This window comes from Mustela nigripes, chromosome 2, assembly GCF_022355385.1.
Source record: "Mustela nigripes isolate SB6536 chromosome 2, MUSNIG.SB6536, whole genome shotgun sequence".
NCBI lineage: Eukaryota > Metazoa > Chordata > Mammalia > Carnivora > Mustelidae > Mustela > Mustela nigripes.
Window position 1 is genome coordinate 203,575,831 of NC_081558.1, and position 18,212 is coordinate 203,594,042.

The following is an 18,212-nucleotide window of genomic DNA, read 5'->3' on the forward strand; positions in this document are numbered from 1 at the left end:
GCAAGGAGAGCATCAGTATGAATCTACTTTGTGGCAATCAAACTCCCCTGTCCCAGGCAACAGGCATATGTCCCATGGCAAGCGCTAACCACACATACTCCCCAAACAATGCTTTGGGAAAGCTACTGGGAGACAATATTCCATGGCTCTCTTAAAACTTCTACATGCCCTGTCCTTCATCCAGATTTTGTTTTCAAGGACATTTGTGCAGTGGGAAACTTGGGAAGATAGAAATAGTATCTGTCTCTGGAGCCAAGTGTAGGTCTGCTTATAGCCTTAAAAGATGGAGATTATGTTTCCCTCCAAAGTAAAAAGAGCACGTTTGCTTATTGTCCAGATTAGTAAAGATAACTCCTCCAGAGCAAAGGGCAGGCACCTTCCCATTATAAAAGATTTGAGTCCTCTAAGTTCAGAGTCCATTGACTATAACGCAGCCCACTACACCCACTACATAAGTATACATACCACCTGGTCATGGAGTTAGGCCTGAAGAACCAACACCACAATGCTGACATTCCAGCTACTGCTACTGCTGTGAGCAATAAACCGCCCTAAATCTCTGACCCAAGGATCTTGTCTCTTCCACCAGCACATAGAAATGAGTCGCAAGCTAATTTGTTAGTTTGTAAGAAGAGTAAAACTCTCACCAACATCACACTTCTAGATGTTCTTTATGTGGCTAACCAAATAATTTATTCCAAACTTCAGTAAGAGTGTTATAAACACAACCATGGGAAATATTATGTAGATAAATAGTGACAATCATCCACATACCAGTGTTCCAGCCCGAAAAGGGAGTTAACAAACTATGAAGATATTACCTTTCTCAAATCTTATAACTACTTTGTGATGGAACCAGAAGATGAATGCAGCTTGTCTGACTTTATCATAATGGGCTCTTTATTCCGAGGGTTTCCTGTCTGCACCTCAGAGGAAATTCTTATGGACTTTTGCTTAAGGAGCAGCTCAGAGTAGAGACTTTTATACTCTTTCCATTTTTTTTTTTAACCTAAAAAGAGGGTGCCTGAATGACTTAGTCAACTAAGTGTCTGTCTGCCTTTGGCACAGATCATGATCCCAGGGTCCTGGGACTGAGGATCACATCTAGCTCCTTAGTTGGTGGGGAGTCTTTTTCTCCTTCTTCCTCTGCTTCTCCCCCCTGCTCATTCTCTCTCTTTCTCTCTCCCTCTCTCAAATATATAAATAAAATCTTTTTAAAAAATAACTAAATAACCTAAAAAGAAGCTTATCCCTTGAGGAATAGAAATGTCAATGCCATAGACTTCCATTTATTCAATAATGAATTGCCAAGGTCCTCTGACATTTGGACCAGTGTCCTAATTCATTGTCTCAGCCTGTGTTCCTCCAGAGCTGAGTATGAGACACAGGTCTACATGCCAGGGGTTTATATGCAAATGTGATTTCACAGAACTGAAGGAAAGTCCTGAAAATATCAACCTGGGAATAAGGGAGAAAGCCAGTCTTAAGGCTGCCTCATTGCAATAGGCAACTGCTAAAACAGAGTTCAAACCAACAGGACAGCCGATGAGCACTATGAAATGCATCTTAGAGCTAGAAGAAAACACTGATCTCTGGTTTCTTGCTCCTTGTTGGTTCAAGATGATGCTACAGACATTAGCTCTCCTGAATGTCCAGGTTGCACATGTGTGAGAGCCCAGCAGGTTCCCACAGCAACAACCAGGAATCCTTGAAGCAGGAAGCAAGAGGTGTCCATGCAGACCCAAGGAGAGATGCTGTCAGGTCTCATCTGTGCAAAGCTGGCAAAAGCCAAGTGCATTGGGATGGTGTCTGTGCCAATAAGTGAGGCTACAAGAGTTTGGAGTGATCTTCATGAGTCATATAAAAGGTGTCTCCTCTGCACACATTTTCTTTGGTAAAGATAGAAACTTCTCTATTTCTGACCTGAAACCAGCCATCTGGAATCCTAAGCATGCTACTCACCCATTAGAGAAAAACTGTCACTCTACTTTTCCACATGGCCACTTCTGAAATCAGAGAGCCTATATAATATGAGTAGAGAAGATAGATTCTGGAGTTAAACTCCTCCTGCTGTGAATAGTTCTGATGAAACTTGGGCAAGTTTCTTAACCTGTCAATGCTTCTGTTTCCTCACCTATATTAAGAAAATAGTATCTCTACACAATGTTGCCTGTAAAGATTATAAGTATTTTCAACTCATTCAGAACACTGTTTAGCACATCGTCAGTGCCCAGGTTTGCTATATGCTTCCCATTAAATAAAACTTCATCATTTTGATATTTTTAGCTTAAGTTTAATTACATAATAACAATTTCAATAAAATATATAGTTTGATTTGCTTGTATTGGGATCTAAATTGATAGAATCTACTGAATTGGGGCCATATAGTTCCCAAATTATCTATAAATTTATAGAAAAGGAACAGAAACACAATCCCCAGATATAAAATTACAGAAGGCAGTGGTCTGCCTTATTCATCTTTAAATTCCCTAGCTCCGAAGAGTTTCATTTTCTCCAAGCTCACAGAGGTCCACCCCATGCTACATATGCACTCAGGTTTCAAGTTGTTCTATGCACATATTGGTTTTGGGGTTTCTTGGTCACAGAATGATCACTCTCAATTCGTGACTCTCACAGTTATTTCCTTTGTCTGCAACACTATTATTTCAACTCCTTGACCAATAATACTCTTCCTCTGGGGCTCAGATTCTCCTGCCACTGGAAAGCCTTCCTGAACTCCCTCAAGTCTGAGCAAAGTCCCCTTCCTTTGTGCTCCCATAACATCACGTCTTTCTCTAGTGCAGGACCTACCATCCAGTACTGTCATGACTGATCTTAATCTGTTTCTCTCACTAGACTAAATTCCACAGTTATTATTTGCATTATTTAGTACAGTGCCTGGCACATATAACCCATGAGAAATGTTAGTAGAATCAATAAAGGAGAGAATGAATGCACATATAAGCAAATGCATGAACAAACAGAAAATAGTAGCTAATTGAGTTACACACAATGAATGACAACTCTGAGTGTTCATTTTGACTCATCTCTGTCCTCCACTCCTTAGCTTCAAGGTGTGTTAAGCTCACACGTGGCTGGTGCCCTCCTCCTGGAATATGTTAGCAAGATGTATGTTTGCAACCACTCCCCTACACTGATGCCTGACTATGTAGGTCTCCCACAAGATTTCTAGCTTCAATTGATACTGTGAAGCAGAACTCAGCTCCATCCTCTTTCCTATGGAGCAAAAGTATAATGCTTCTTATGGAGTTTCCTTTTATAATCTGACCCCAGTCATATACAGTCTTCATCTTTGCATGTTTGTCCTCCCCTGTGAGACACACCAGGGAAAAGAATAGAGAGTCTGATCCAGGGATACAGGCTTGATTGGTGCATTGAGTGGCACCTCACTTCAGTATCACCAAAGACAAAAGATACCCACACCTCATCGATGTAAAGCCAATGCCCTTAATTATTTCGGCAGTCATTTTTCACTAGAACATGATTATAATCCCAAATGGTTCCTCATTATGAATTAGGAACACAGATATGTTATAAGATTTTTTTAAAGTAAATAAAATATTTTAGGTCCTCCAGCTTCCTTCTAAGTACTCTGCTCCTCAGTCCTCATAGCCTTCTCCTGAATGTCTCCCCCATCAGAAGAATCTCTTTACCAGCGCCTTGTGGTTCTGAAGCTGTTTCACAAACTTCATACAAAAGATGAGGAGCTATAAATCTCAAGGAAGTGTTTCCCAAAGTATGACCTTTGGACCACCTAGATCATAATCACCAGGATCTACATCCACAACTCAGGGCATTAAACCAGATGATCTCATGGTGGGGTCCCTGCAGGTCATCTCAACCACCCCCTTCTGACGAATACTATGCACTCTCAATATTGAGATCCACTAGCTTGACTAATTCCAGTATTTCCAAGTGTTTTAAAGAAAATAACCTTCAAACTTTAGTAATGAATATCTCTTTATATATCTGAACTGAAGATCACTTGCTACTGCATAAGAATGAATGACTCACATCATCATCTATGTAGCACATTTGCACTTTAAAATCAAGCAAATCCATAGGACCATATGGAATTGAGATCACACCAACTTAGGGGGTTATTGACTCTGGCATCTGACATCAGGTTAAACCTGAAGCCAAAATTTATGAGCTGCTTAGAGATATGTTTTTAAATTCTAGGAACTGAATGTTCTCGTAGTAGCAAACACAGTTGGAAGTCTATAGACCCTTAATGGATTTGCTGCTCTGTGCATTGGATATGCATGATTACCTGAAATACTGGATAACATAAAAGAAATATTAATGATTCTGAAGAACACCATCAAACTTGAAAAATCTGGCTATAGGTTGCACTTGAGTAGCATCCAGAATTAATAAATAGGTAACCAACGCCCTGTGCACAGGAGTACTAAATAAATATAAGTAAGCAGACAATATTTATTTCATAAGAAAATTCCTAAGTAACCTCAGATCATTTTCTCCTTAAACATACCATTATTTTCCAATGAAGGCGATTTCTTTACTAGCATATTTATTTCTTGATCTGGGTAATTTCATACTATATTCAAATTCCTCTGACTGAGTACTGGATATGATTATGAGAATACAGTCTTGTTCTGAATACTGTGTTAGTTTCTACTTTAACTAAACAAAATGATGATAATCTCCAAATGTAATCTTTTGACTAAAAGTTGGTTCTCACTTTAAAGAAATGTAAATTCTTTCCTCATGCTGAGAAAAGACAGTCAATTCCTTCTTTCCTGATAAATAATGGCATTAAGATGCCAGAGAGAAAGAATATCCCATTAAACAATGAATCTTGGAACTCTACATCAAAAACTAATGACGTACTATATGGTGACTAACATAACATAATAAAAAAATTTTTTTAAATATCCCATCAAAAAGATATTTGATGTCTTACCATCTCCTGGTGCCCCAAAGGGCTCTATCCCAAGTGAGCTGGTGTGATAGTCTGTTAAAACTGAACCAGTAAATATATTTTTGCCATCACTCATTATACATATTCTTTTTTTAAAAAAATATTTTATTTATTTATTTCACAGAGAGAGATCACAAGTAGACAGAGAGGCAGAGAGGCAGGCAGAGAGAGAGAGAGAGAGAGGGAAGCAGGCTCCCTGCTGAGCAGAGAACCCGATGTGGGACTCGATCCCAGGACCCCGAGATCATGACCTGAGCTGAAGGCAGCGGCTTAACCCACTGAGCCACCCAGGCACCCCATTATACATATTCTAAAAACATCTAAAGGTAGGAAAGATCAGTCAATCTAGGCACAACCATATGGAAATTCTTTCAAAAGAATATACTATACTAATAAAATCTGTGTATCTTTAGAAATAATAGAATATCAAGCATCTGGTATTTCAGAGACACACGCATTATACACACACAAAAATATACTTTTGTTCTTCCAGTATAGTGTTTAGTTAAGCAATAACAAGAAGAAAAAAACCTAAATTTAAAGGTGTGTTCTGTTGAAAGAAATGCTGGCTTTGGAATTTTAGTTTAGATTCATGCTTTTTTATTCAGTAAATATTTATTAATTATTTACTCAGGTCTAGCACCACATTAAATATTAGTAATTTAAAGAATAATAACACAATACTATCTTGCCCTCATGAATTCAAACTCGGCAGGGAGAAATAAACACCATTGGCAAATAATTGTAACACAGTATGTCTTAATTGCCACAATATAAGAATGACATTTTTTTTTGCTTATATTTCTATTTCTTTTTTTTTTTTTATTTCTTTTCAGTGTAACAGAATTCATTGTTTATGCACCATACCCAGTGCTGCATGCAATATGTCTACTCCACCATACCCACCACCAGGCTCACTCACCCTCCTACCCCCCACCCCTTCAAATCATATGGTTTCACTTATTTGCGGAGCATAACAAATAACATGGAGGACATGGGGAGATGGAGAGAAGGGAGTTGAGGGAAATTGGAGGGGGAGATGAACCATGAGAGACTAGGAATGACTTTTTACATAAAAACTTGGAGTTCTCAGAAAGATACCCTTTGAACTTAGTCTTGAGCATGAAGGTAAGGGGGAATGAATATTCACATCAGGGAAGCTACAAGTGCAAAGTCAGTGCCAAGTAAGCAAACACAGCATATTCACATGCTAGCTGGAAGGTCCGTGGCTGTAGCTCAGAAGTGATGAGAAGAGTGTCAGGAAACAAGGCTGAAGAGGTATTTTATGGTCATCTTGTGAAAGAGTAAGGGACCATGAAAAAGTAACCCGTGATCCTCCACAAAATAAAATTATTTTTCAACAGACTATTTTCTAAACCAATTATTTACAATTTCTCAACAAAAGTGGACTATATGAAACTTTCCACCAAAATAGGAAATATTTGTTGAAAAATAATACAATCTTATGACCACATATCCATGTGAAGTTAAAATTCCATTCTACAGAATCATAAACATTGCCTTTTGAAGTTACAGGCAGCTCTAATAGTTCATAATTATAAAGGAACTAAACAGAAAAAATAAAGTAGGTCAGCAATGTAGGGCACTAATCATCCAACGCTATTTAGTCTTTTTTAGAATTCTGAAGACTAATTCTTCCAATATGTGAAATTAGAAGATTGGCTTCTTTCTAATCTTAGGGTAAAAGTAAAATAAAAATAAATTCAAACTTTTAGAGCTAAAAATGGTATCTAATTATTGGACCATTTCAGTAGTCATGGACAATCTTTTGTGCTCTGTCCTCCATATCTCAGAGCAATTCAATCCAGTATTCATGGATATTCTAGAAAAAAATTAATCTCATAATTAAGCAGATAAATAAGGCATGCTTTGCCCATTCCTTTGCCTGTCCTCCTGTCACCTCTGCTAATTTAAGGCACTATTTTACAGCAAAAGAATATTCTATAAAAGCTTCTGCTAGTTGACTGAGGACATTTTCAGGAAAAGGAAACTGTCTTGAATTAAGGAAGAGATATGATTCAAGGAGAGTGAGATTTTAAATCTTCACCTTCCAAAATGTGTTCTCACTGACCTTTTTACTTTTCCAATATTGTGTTCCCAGAATGCCTACCATTTTAAATTATCTTGATTACCCCTACCATATGGTGTGCTGGTCGTACACAATAGAATGTTCAAACTTTTAGCATTGTATCCAAATAAAAAAAAATTAACTGAAACATAGCATGGAAAAATAAAATGAATTATATGTTCTTGGATCATTTTTGGAGGATTCAAATCAACTCTGTATATTTTTTCTTGACTATGCATGAATAGTAAAGATCATAGTGTGCTATGTGTTAAAGTTTGAGCAAAAACTATACATTATTGTGGGAAGAAATAAATTACAAAGACCTTTTAAATTTTTGCTGTAAATTTCCTAAAAAAAATTATTTTATCTCTCTGCTTTGCTCTGGTACTGGAAAGTGTAAGACCGCATCTGAAATAGATACTAACACCCATCTCTGCCCTACTACTCCATTAAAAGAATTCATCACTGTGAATTAGATAGTTATTTCTAAGACTAAAATTGCTTTTCCAATAGTATCACAATATTTAAAATTTTAGCTTATGATTTAATGTCCTTAAGTGTACAGCATTTAACACAGGAATTTTCTGACTTAATCTACCATTTGGCAATTTTCCTAGTTTATATTACACTAAAAACCATTCCACTGAAAACAACTAAAAAAGATGCATAAAATATTAGACATATAGATAGATATAAAAATATATCTAAATAATATTTGAAGCGTTACTGAGAGAAATTAGGGCTCAAGAATCTAAGAAAATGGAAGGACAAGAAGTTGAACCCAACACTCTTGTTATTGTAACCATTAGTAGACATTTGTCAAATCTTAAGTAAAGCCAAAAGACTGACAATCCATACTTTTTTTTTTAAACATTCCAGATATGAGATCATACAGTATTTTTCTTTGTTTGACTTACTACATTTAGCATAATGCTCTCGAGTTCCACCTATGCTGTCACAAATGGCAAGATTTTCTTCTTTGTATGGCTGAATTATATTCCATTTTATGTATATATGTAAAAATCCATATACATCTATGCCATTTTCTTGATACATGCATCCACTGATAGACGCTTACACTGTTTCTATATCTTGGCAATTGACCATAAACATGGAATAAATGTATGTGCATATATACATATTTTCAAGATAGTGGTTTGATCTCTTTTGGATATTAACCCAGAAGTGGAATTGCTGGATCTTATCTAATTTCTTATCTAATTGCTCTGACTAGGACTTCCAATATTATGTTAAATAAGAGTGGTGAGGGAGAGCACCCTTGGCTTGCCCCTGATTTTAAAAGAAAAACTTTGTTTTTCAAGCTTGGATATGGTGTTAGCTGTGAGATTGTCTTTTATGGCCTTTATTATACTGAGGTTATGTCCTTTCTATACAGTTTGTTGAGAGCTTTTGTTGTGAAATGGTGTTGAGTTTTTTCAAATGCTTTTTCTACATCAATCAAGAGGATCATATGATTTTCATCATTTATTCTGTTAATGTGGTATATTGTGTTTATTGATTTCCATGGGTTAAACTATTCTTGCATCATAGGGAAAAATCTTGCTTGATCGTGGTGTATGATTCTTTTAATGTACTGTTGAATTTGGTTTGCTAGAATTTTGCTGAGAATTTTTGCATCTTCATCAGGAATGTTGAACTGTAGTTTTCTTTTCTCGCAGTTTCTTTACATGGCTTTGGTATCAGGGTAATGCTGGCCTTGAAAAATGAGTTTGGGGATGTTCCCTCCTTTTCAGTTTTTTGGAGGAGTTTGAGAACCATTGGCAGGAATCCTTCTTTAAGTTTAGTTGGAAAAAAATGAGTAGAGCTTTCCTAGTTAAAAAAAAAATTAAATAACAATCTTTGATTTTTATGATAAAGTCTTCTTTTATCATATGTAAAGGGATCTACATAACAATCCATAAGAAACTGAAGGATTGAAGATAAGAGGACAAGAGAGTTGACAAAGTTTCTTGGGAATTTGGAAGAGTTGTGATCAATAACTTTCTATCACCAAGACTTTAAATAAAACTGTATACTATTGATGCTTTAAGTAATATGGTTCTGTCTCTAAAACAGTGGTGACCATTAAACTCCTGTTTCATTTGAACTCCTTACCACCTCATGTTGTTTCTTTTGTTAAAGTGTCTCTGTAGTGATCTGAAAACTATTATTTAGTGTTTTTAAATTTTGGATATGTAATAAAATATCATAGTTTAATTTTTTTAAATAGATACACATTTATTACCTCATTTCTATGCCAAGATTTAATATGTATCCCTAAATCTACTGTAAGGCTCTAATTATTTGGACTAATGAAAACTGATGTTGAGGTTGGAGAGAGATTTTGTTTTTAAATAGAGGCATACTAAACTGGTAAAATGAAAAGGAAAAGGGAAAGCAAGAGGGAGTATTAATAAAGTAGAGAAAAAAGAATATCTACTTCTAGAAATTCAAAGATTGTACATATTCACTGTAATTGGGGTTTAAATATGGAGCTCTGGAGTAATAAACTCAGGGCACCATGAACACTTTGAGGAGGCATAACAGAAGAAGAGAGATATACAGGGTGAGGAGATAGGTGAAGGCACGACCTGTAAATTTCTGTTGCTTGGAAGTAGTCAGAGGACAGCAGGAGATAAGCTGGGGCGGCAGAAAAAGACCTAATTGTTCCACCCTGAGAGAATGACTAATAATGAGTTGCTCTTACTTTGCCAAGTCATCAAGGCAAACTCCAAAACTAATTTCTTAATACAGTCTCCCTTGATATGCAGATTAAGGATTTTTTCTGTTCACTTTCCCTCCAGGACTCTCTTCTCCACCTAGTTTTATAACTATGGCAGCTACGAATCTCAGTCTACAGACTCATTTTTAACTAAAATTTTGTTTCTAACTTGAAACCTAATATATTTTTTAACTTTAGAGCTAATTTAATCTGCTCCAGAGTCCCTAATCCACAGAGATGATAAAGTAAATCCCAAATAGTCCTAGAGGCCCTAGTGTAAAGGCAGCTCCAGAATCCAGGTGTTAACTGGATTTCTAAAATGGGAAAGCAGGCTGTCACCATCTGTCCATCATGGGGATGACTAAGGTCTGTGATTTCTACCCAGTGGTGATTCCAGGCACTGGTTGACATCCAGCCTCTAAGGTATGCTACCCAAGTGCAGCACCAATCAGAACGACATGTATCCATGCTCTCTCTGGGAACCTCTACTTACCCCTATTTTCTTTCGATTCTTGAGCATTCTCCCTTTCTTCTACTTCCCAAAGATCCCTCCACTTCTCTGTCCCTCCCCATTCTCTTTCCTTCAGGATAAATATGACAGTCTCTTAGGTGGACTTTGACTTTTACAAAATATGCACCTCCTCTTCTCCTCTTGGCACAAAGAGAAGTATCTATCCACCCAAAAGGAAAAAAAAAAAAAAAAAGAAAAGGAAAACAATTAGGTACTTTTGTTTTTTAAAACCTAATAGAGGGGCACCTGGGTGGCTTAGTTAGTTAAGTATCTGACTTAGGCTCAGGTCATGATCTCAGGGCCCTGGGATCAAACCCCATGTCAAGCCTTCCTACTCAGTGGGGAGTTTGCTTATCCCTCTGTCCCTCTCCCTGCTCATGCTTCCTCTCTCTCTTTCTCTCTTTCAAATAAATAAATAAAATATTTTTAAAAATTAAAAAATAAAAGTCTGATTTATTCTCTCACCAAACAATGATTTTCCTCCCACAAAGAAAATTTACTACCCATGTAGAGCTCATCCAGATTAAGATGGAACCAAGTTTCTATTCTGAATTAGGAAGAGTAACCAGCATTCATTTAAAGTCTGGTTAGGCTTATTTGTCCTAATGTTTACAAATACTGAGGAGGTAAGCTTGGGTACTAGGCAAATTTTCTACCTCCAAAAAGGTACTATCTCCTCCTTAGAAAAATTCTGTCCAAACTTGCTAGCTTCATTCCAACCAGGAAAATTATTTAGTTATTAATTCAGTAAGTATTTATTGAATGCCTATTATGTGATAGGCACTGTTCTACAAGACAGTGACTGTTTGAATGCCTACTATGTGGTAGGTACTGTTGTAAGTGAAGTTCCAATAAGACAGTGACAAAACAAACAAAAATCCCTCACTTCATGGAGTTCACATACTAGTGATGAGGATAGTCAACAAAGAAAGAAATAAGATACATATATATGTGTGTTTGTATACATGTGTGTGTATGTATATACATATATATGTATATATACATATATGTGTATATCTATGGTGAACTCTATGGCATATCACATAGGATAAGTTCTAAGGAAGAAAATTAGTCAAAAAGAGGATATCCTTAAACTGTCATCTGGAAGGGGCTGAGAGTAGAGTGAAGAGGAGGGAGATTAAAATTTTTTTAACTGAGTGGCCATAAAAGGCCTCAACTCTATGGGCCAGATATTCCTTTGAAGTTTTGATTAATTACCGGATTACTGGGAAGGTGGAAGGGGGAAGATGAGACTGAACAACTCTATGAGGCTTAAAATATGTTGAATCAATTCTAACAAGTAGTGGGTTTGTTCTCTACCTGACTCCAACTTTAGCCATAACTGTTTACCACTAAGTCAACACCTTTCCTTGTACCGAGAAATTTCTTGTATCAAGAAATGGGAAGTCCCGCGCTGCCACTCCAACCACCTCTGCGGCTAGGCCCCACGAATCCACCGCCGCAGCCACCACCCCACATGGACATGGCCTCAGGTACCACCTCCACAGCAGTGAAGAGTGAAATAATTGGTGGAACAGGCCTGGATGATCCAGAAATCTTAGAAGGAAGAACTGAAAAATATATGGATATTCCATTTGGCAAGCCTTCCAATGCCTTAATTTGGGGGAAGATCAGGAATGTCCATTGTGTCCTCCTTGCAAGGCATGGGAGACAGCATACTATCATGCCTTCAAAAGTCAACTACCAGGCGAATATCTGGTCTCTGAAGGGCAAGGGCTGTACACACGTCATAGTGACCCCAGCTTGCAGCTCCTGAGGGAGGAGATTCAGCCCAGCAATATCGTCACTATTGATCAGTTAATCGACAGGATCACTAGAAGGCCTCAGACCTTCTATGATGGAACTCATTCCAGTACCAGAGGAGTGTGCCATATTCCCATAGCCATTCTGCCCCAAAATGAGAGAGCTCCTCAAAGAGATGGCTAAAAAGTTAGGACTCCGGTGTCACTCAAAAGGGACAATGGTCACAATCAAGGGACCTCATTTTAGTTCCCCGGCAGAAAGCATCATGTTCCGCACCTGGGGGGCAGATGTTGTCAACACAACCACAGTTCCAGAGGTGGCTGTCGCTAAAGAGGCTGGGATTTGCTACGCAAGTATTGCCATGGCAACAGATTAGGACTGCTGGAAAGAGCATGAGGAAGCGATTTTGGTGAGCTGGGTCCTAAAGACCCTGAAAGAAAATGCCAATAAAGCCAAAAGTCTACTCCTCATGACCATACCTCAGATGAGTCCATGGAATGGTCAGAAACCCTCCATAACCTGAAGAATAGGACCCAGTTTTCTGTTTTATTACCAAGATATTAAACTAGCATGGCTGCCTAGGAGACAAGAAGACTTCCTAATTCCAGTCATTTGAGAAATTTTGGCTTAACTTGGAAAAAACATGGAAAAGACTTGTAGCCCTCATGCCCTTGCCTGCTAAGGAAGAACATGATAAGACAAGAAGACATGCATGAATCAGAGATGCCTTCTAGAAGGCTTAGATTGCTTCAGAAAATGACCGTAAATGTGGAAAAAATCTGACGCTTCAGGAAAAAAAAGATAAGACCCCATTTACCCCTCCCCCAGTAAATTTGTAATAATAAAGGGTGGGAGGTAACATCCAGTTTCCTATGTTACCCAAAGAAATACGAGGAAGAATGGGAATTCTTGGGCTATTTATTGGTGTTACTGTAAATTTGTACAGTTTTTTTGGAAGGGCAGTTTGTATCAGGAGGCTTAAAAATATTATACCCTTTATGCTGGTTACTCTACTCCTAAGAATTTATCTTTAAAAAATTATCAGAGATACAAAGAATTGTGTATAAGGAAAGGTACCATTAGTTAAAATAGTAAGTCTTCCGAACAATCTGAGTATACAACAGTTGGACGTAAACTATGGCATAGCTCTAATTGGATTGTGAAGCAATCAACTGAAGATCATGTTTTCACACAATAAATGTCCTAAAGAAATGGCTGCTCTAAAATATGAAATGAGAAAGAGATATGTGCACACACTTTGCATTGTTAGTTTTGTTTTAAAGTTCTACATTAACGTACAAAAAGACTAGAGGTGAATATATAATCTTTTGTTACTGTATTTGGGGTTGAGACACTGAATAATTTTAATTTTCTTTATATTTTTCTGTGTCCTCATATTTTTCTACAATGAATATAATCAAATAATAAAGTTGTTTTAAAAATAAAAAAGCCCAGGGACGCCTGGGTGGCTCAGTGGGTTAAAGCCTCTGTCTTCGGCTCAGATCATGATCCCAGGGTCCTGGGATCGAGCCCTGCATTGGGCTCTCTGCTCAGCGGGGAGCCTGCTTCCTCCTCTCTCTCTCTGCCTGCCTCTCTGCCTACCTGTGATCTCTGTCTGTCAAATAAATAAATAAAATCTTTTAAAAAATAAAAAAATAAAAAAGCCCAGCTCTTGAAAGGAAAGAAAGAAGGAAAGAAAGAAACAAAGAAAGAAAGAAAGAAAGAAATGGGAAGACAATCGTGTGCTCACTAGCATAAAAGACACTGGCTAACTATACTGATCCCTGCACCAAGTATCAAGCAAGCAGAGGAAAAGGTGCCAACCAAGCTGAGATTCCTCTGAGACCAGAGCAGCTCCACTCTGTTACTGTCTCTGGTAACATAACCTTTGTGAGTACCATCCTCCAGCAAATATTACTCCTAACTTTCTAATATTTCTTCTTTGAAACTAGGCAGGATTATGTTGAGGCCTGTGATGGGGTCTGCTCTTTGCTGAAACAACATATCCCCACATGTGCTCTAGACCATCAAAGACAGTGTGTGGTTAATTTTACGTGTCAACTTGGCTGAACCATGGTGCTCAGATTGTAAACAAACGTCATTATTCTGAGTGTGTTTTGGGGGATGAGGTTAACCTTCCAAACTGGTAGACTTTGATTAAAACAGATTGTTCTCCATAATGTGAGTGGGCTTCATCTAATTAGTTGAAGGCATGAATACTATAAATGAGTGACCTCCTCTGAGCAAGAAGGAATTCTGTAACTCCCTCCTGGGTCTCCAGGCTACCGACCTATTCTGCAGATTTTGGGTTGCCCACTCTCCATAATCATGGGAGCCAATTTCTTAAAATCAATCAATCAATCAATCAATCTCTCTCTCTCTCTCTCTCTCTTTCTCCTTCCCTTCCTTTTTCTCCATCTCTCCATCCTACTGGTTCTGGTTCTCTGTAAAACCCTGACTAATACACAGAGATAATCGTTATTTGGGGTGTTTGGGGGGTGTCTGATCCAGGCAGCTTTTGTGATTAGCTATAAAAGAGTCTTCCCTCAAATCTTGAAAAGTATCAATTTAGGGTTTTCATAGCTGTGATAATCCCCATTTGTCCCAGCACAAAATAATCCCCGTTTGTTCTGGAGGAGGCAGAGTCACTGTGAAGAACCATGTGTTTCTAGCTCTCCGGCCAAAGGAAGGTAAGCAACCGATTCTACTTCTTTCCCTTCTTTTATCAGGTTCAATAGTACCCAATAAATCATTCTACCACATAAAACCATATGTTTTTGTCTTTACCACTAAAGTGCAAACTCCTCAAGGGCATGTACCATATGCTGCATAGACCATCACTATAGCACCAACACACCTAGGACGATAAATCACACGTAGCAGAAGCTCCATAAATAGTTGTTAGAGAAAGGAAAATTGACCAAGCTGTACACTGAGACACTAAATGGGAAAAGCTGACCTAATTTAACCCTAAGAACTAACCCAAGCATGCAGGTGTATGTGGTTTAATTTTGCATACCTTCTCTGAAAAATTACTTACCAAGCAAAACTTCACACACTGTGGTTATAAGGATAAATTTTTTCACTGGCTCCAGTTCACATGGTTTAAATAGCATTTCTTCTTGCTATGAACTTTATTTTTATTTGAAACTCCATGAATGTGAAACCATTTGAATCAAACCAGATGCAAGCACTTGAAATGCCCTACTAGTTCCTTTCAGCCTCTTTTACTTTTACTTGTGAAACTGAATTTCACTTCAAGTACGCCCTCATCCAGGGGTGCCCTTTTCTTCTGATCGTCTTCAAACCCCTCCACTCTTACTATCTATTTGGGTGGAAAATCAAAATAAACTTTAAAAAATTGTTTTACCATTATTCCTTAAAGACAGGATTTTTTTCTTTGGCAATTGGAAAATAATACAGAAATAAATGAGTAGGCACATTACATGTATGTGTGCTGTTTGCATACTCAGCTCACTCACATACACCCAAAAATCCTCTTTGTTCACTGTACTTTATATGGACCTATAATAATAGGCCAGTTCAGGAATGATGTCTGCCTTAACATCAACAGAAACGTGAGGACAAAGTTTTCCATTTCCACATACACTACTGTTTGGGTATGTAAGCTTCCAATGTGGTTGGCATATGAGAGGCAAGTAATTCTTGTTCCAGATTCAACTTGGAACCCCATCCTAGCCTAAGCATTAATTGTCTTTTTGCTTTTATAATGTAAGATTCGGATCTAGAAAACAAATGGATTATTTGCAACTGTAGCTTAACCTTCTAAACTCTTCCCATTTTTCACTCAAACTGTACTTTGGAAATCCTATCTTTAACATAAATGACCTAGCCATGAGTGTCCAGATGCTGGACTCGTGACAAAAACTGTCAATTTTTCATCCAAGCACCAAAGGGAATGACCTCCATTAGAGTGAGATCTGCTAGATTGATTTTAGAAGCACCCACATTTCAAGCATACATCCTTATGCACAAACAACCACGAAAGGATGAAAAGATCTCTGTATGGCATCCACTTAGGAGAAATATTTTATTTAAAGTGTAACATAAAAAATTGTGATTTATATGAACATATGGGCACATAGGAGGAAACAGTAATCTTTTTTCAGATCCAGGATGGGAAATCACGCAGAAAAACAATGAAATGCAGTCCCTTTGTCCTGTTTGTTCTTCTGAACTACCATTGCAGCTCAAGGAGGAGGAGAGAGTGAAGCAGGGGTTGTTGCTCAGGGAAGAAGAAAGAAAAGCAGAGGTTGCTACCAGCTGAGTTCGCGGCCTTGCAAGGTCTATGGAGTGACCTGGCCAGGTACCACCGACAGTTCTGCTGTAATATCCAGAACAGAGACTTCTACCACAGAACTACGGATCACACATATTCAATGCCTACCAATGCAAAGTGCTTTGGAAGCCTCATCGATCCCCTGGACCATCCTTTTTTTACTAGGCATCATTGTACTCATTTTTAAAATGAGGAAACGGGAGTTAAGCAGAAGCAAGCGATGAGCACTGGGTGTTATACGCAACTAATGAATTGTTGAAGAGTACATCGAAAACTTATAATGTACAATATGCTGGCTAACTGAATATAATAATAAATAAATAAATATGAAATAAAGAGATGCCTCAAAAAGGAAAAAGGCAAGCAGGCTACCCACCCCCCCAATCACAGATGTAGTAAGTGACAAGTATGGATTCAAATTCCAGAACTTGCCTGCTTGAAAGCCCATGCTATTTCTACTATTACAGCCTGGAAGAACAGAGCACCTGAGTTTTTTTCTTTTTTTATAGTCCTCTTCCGGGACCTCTTTCTTGGTGATTCCAGATCTGTATATTTCCTAGCCCATTTTAAATGAAAGATCCTTAATTTCTCATGTACCAGTTGATGATCAAAGCAGCAAATTCTATTTAAGGAAAACAAAATTACTGGAGAGGGGGAAAAAGAAAGTCTTACCCTTTCTATTAAAAACAAACAAACAAAACAAATGGGGATTGGGATCCTGGGTGGCTCAGTGGGTTAAAGTCTCTGCCTTCAGCTCAGGTCATGGTCTCAGGGTCCTGGGATTGAGCCCCATGTCAGGCTCTCTGCTCAGTAGGGAGCCTGCTACCTCCTCCCTCTTTCTCTGCCTGCCTCTCTGCCTACTTGTGATCTCTGTCTGTCAAATAAATAAATAAAAGTGTTTAAAAACAAAAACAAAAACAAAACAGGGGGTGGGGAATAAGCCTCTGTTATGGTTTGGAATAATAGCTCCCAAAGAAAAACACGTTGAAATCCTAACCCCCAGTACCTAAGAGTATGACTTCATTTGCAAATAGGGTCTATATAGAGATAATCAGGTTAAAATGAGGTGTTTTTATAAAAAGGAAAATTTTGGACACAGAAACAGATACGTATAGAGAGAAGACAACATGAAGCACACAGGGAGAAGATGGCCAAGTGACTCGATTGATTCCTCTACACGTCAAGAGACACCAGAAGTTGCCAACAATGCTCCAGAAACTGGGAAGAGGCCAGGAAGGATTCCCCTGCAGGTTTCAGAAGGAGCATGGCCCTTAATTTTGGACTTTTAATCTCTAGACCTGTGACACACTAGTTTTCTGTTGTTTCAATTCACCCAAGTTATGGTACTTTGTTATTGCAATCCTGAAAAACCTTATTCACAAAGAATGAAGATAAAGGACAACAAACCCTTGCTGTTCCTGGTATGATCCTGGGACCAGCAGCCCCTGTGTCACCTGGGAACACCGTGGGGCTCAGACCAGACCTACTGACTCAGAACCTGCTTTTCACCAACCTCTCCAGGTGATTCACACTCGCACTCAACTTTGAGAAACGCTACCCTAGAGAAACAGAATTGCAATTTGGATGGACAATACCCCTTGATTTGTAGCTCAGAAAAAAAGAGAACAGATAAAAGCACTGAGATAGGACACTTCTGAACTGTTTCGGGAGGAATGGAGGCTCGGGTGGCCCACTGGAAGAGGGAGAAATGTGTGTGGCTAGGCAGGAAGTGAATGTCTTTACCAGCAACAACTAAAAATATACCTAATAAATATGCAGGAACCTGGGGTGACCAAGGCAGAGACAACAGAAGACCCAGGATGACCTTGGCAAGGAAAATCTTAAAGTGGGTTCAAAACA

The 18,212-nt window shown here is 38.2% G+C and overlaps 1 pseudogene; it reads left to right on the top strand.

Annotated features, from left to right (window-relative positions):
- Positions 1-11,771: 11,771 nt before the first annotated feature.
- Positions 11,772-12,616, top strand: LOC132010290 (S-methyl-5'-thioadenosine phosphorylase-like; annotated as a pseudogene).
- Positions 12,617-18,212: the final 5,596 nt, after the last annotated feature.